This window comes from Triturus cristatus, chromosome 12 (assembly GCF_964204655.1).
Source record: "Triturus cristatus chromosome 12, aTriCri1.1, whole genome shotgun sequence".
NCBI lineage: Eukaryota > Metazoa > Chordata > Amphibia > Caudata > Salamandridae > Triturus > Triturus cristatus.
Genome location: NC_140595.1, coordinates 712,755,709 through 712,758,228, shown reverse-complemented (window position 1 = coordinate 712,758,228; position 2,520 = coordinate 712,755,709). Strand labels below are relative to the sequence as shown.

Genomic DNA, 2,520 nt, shown 5'->3' with positions numbered 1-2,520 from the left:
CTTGTTAGCTTGTCTTCGAAACTACTCATTTTTCTTCTTAATTTGTGTTCATATTTTAGAAAAATAAAACATTTTTGCAATATGTTTGTGCTACTATATCAATGCATCTTGTTTATCAACGTGTAAAATATAAAAAGAACAATGTAGTTCAAATACGTTTCCACCGTTTGTGCACGTTTATAGAATTGTTTCTTCCTTGCGCATGTGCTCCAGTGGCGCAATCGGTTAGCGCGCGGTACTTATATGGCAGTACTTGCAATGAGCAATGCCGAGGTTGTGAGTTCGAGCCTCACCTGGAGCAGGACGTTTTGTATTAAAACACGCTAAGAAACTTTTAAAACAGATATGCTTATATTTTTAATTCCTACACTTCGTCTGTGGTCTGTGCCAAGGAACCTTGGAGCTTCTGGTGGCGCCAGTAGAATGCAGCTCATCACGCGCACATGCCATAATTTTAAAACTTATTTGTCTTCCTGGACCTCTTCCTTGAGATTACATTGGGTTGTGCTATTTATATTCCATTGGTATTTTTAAAGTGACAACAGGAGTAACGAGGCGCTTTACAATACTACGCGGTATTAAAACTTGGTAAAATTACAATGCTTTTTCGTTTCCTGGAAGAAAACACTTTTACATCTGGTTGTTGGAGGTGTAAATGGAGAGCTTTAGGTGCCTTGCTGGAGTTAAAACGGGAGGCGCTTCAAACTACTAATGGTTTCTACAATTTAGTTTCCACTACAAGGTGCAACAGAGGTAAATCAACTGGTCATTACAACGACTGCGTTTTAACAACAAATGCCATTACTTCGCAAGTCGGACCAACAACTTGCTCTGGGGGTGGCGCTGAATGTTGTGTACTAATTCTGGCGCATCACCACACGTTGGAATAGTATAATTTTTTAATTTACCATTCCAACTCCAGTCTGTGCAAAAGTAGGGAAGGTGTTGGATTTTAAATACAACATCTTCTGACCCCTAGAGGAAGTCGTTATAACGACTTGCGGATTAATGACATGTGTTGTAACAACGCGGTCATTGTAACAACTGCGTTGTAATGGCATGCCGTCTCCCGGTTTCGTGGTAAACAATGTTTACCCTTTTGGGGGGATTATTTGCAAGCCCCTTGCGCTGCCGGTGCACTTTTTCCCATATTTTTGTCAAAGAGGTGTCTAGGCGGCGCGGAGTGCTTCTTTGTTCATCATGGATGGGGAAGCTGTCAAGTTTGTATTGACCAGATGGTTACATTACAATTTTGGACATGAAGTAAATGGATGATTTAGTCCAACCCGAGAGTGGTGCATTGGCGCCATCTAGAAGTGGGAGTGATCTACAACTTCCCCCACAGTCTTAAAGTTACTTGTAGGCATCAACAGGCGGGTGAAGAGGAGGTACACATTTAGTGATTTTAAGAATGTGAACATGTATTATCAGAGAGGAAACCACGGTATGGAGGATGTAACGTGGGTGAAATCAATCAATTTGTCAGTATTTGTATAGTGCAACCACTGTCACCCTTAGGGGCATGTGGGGGCTGAGGATGCTGTGTCGCAATCAAAAAGCCTGGTCGTGAGCTTCTGTCTTAAGTCTGCTAGGGAGGGGGCTAAACCGAGGTGGAGGGGCAGGGCGTTCCAGGTCTTGGCCACAATGTAGGAGAAGGAGCGGCCCCCACTGTGGTTGTAATGGATGCGGAGGATGTGTGCGAGGGTGAGAGAGGTGGATCGCAGGTACCTTGCGGGTAGGTAGAAGTGCAGTCGATGGCTGATGTAGGAAAGTCCTTGGTTGTGAAGGCTCTTGAATGCATGTATGAGGATCTTGAACTGGCATATCTTCTGGATGGGCAGCCAGTGGAGGTTTCTGAAGTTTGGGGTGTGGGTCCACCTGGGGAGTTCCAGGATGAGTCTGGCCACGCTGTTCTCTATACTCTAATGTCTAATACAGAAGTTTGGTGGAGCCTGGTTTGCACAGAATATGGATATTTGATAAGAGAATAAATATATGTTTCTAAGGAAAAAAGGGAAGCTTAATGCCAAAGAATGTAGTAAGCCTTAAACTAACTGGTGTCTCCTAAAACGATATTCTGGTCTAATGTTGGGTATGTCTGGATAATGGCTAATGGAGAGTTGAGTGGGTAAAATGGCAAACATTTTTGCAATCCTCATGAAGCTCCATGAGAAACAACTTCTCAAGGATTAGACAGTGTTTTGATTTGCCACATCTGCCTGAAAATAGTGACTTTTTCGACAATTTTACAGAGGAAAGCAGTGTATACGTTACATTAGCCAAATGAATCAAAAACACTGCCAAAGATAAGTTTGCATAGAAAACGCACACATTGGCTGGGTTCAGTTTGTGTGTAAATTATCTTTAAATGTGAAGATAAATGTTGCACATGGGAAGGGGAAGTTAACCTACGGAATTGCACAAACATTGTGGAGGATAAAAATTAGGAACGCCATAAAAAGTAAACAGCAAAAAAGTCTTAAAACCCTGTTAGACCTGGCATCTTGTGGCGTGTTTCCA

General features: G+C 42.5%; 1 non-coding gene across 1 annotated transcript; it reads left to right on the top strand.

The window, feature by feature from the left end:
• Positions 1-206: 206 nt before the first annotated feature.
• Positions 207-301, top strand: TRNAI-UAU (transfer RNA isoleucine (anticodon UAU)). The gene is made up of 2 exons: positions 207-244; positions 266-301. It is a non-coding gene; the product is annotated as a tRNA-Ile (tRNA).
• The last annotated feature ends 2,219 nt before the right edge of the window (positions 302-2,520 follow it).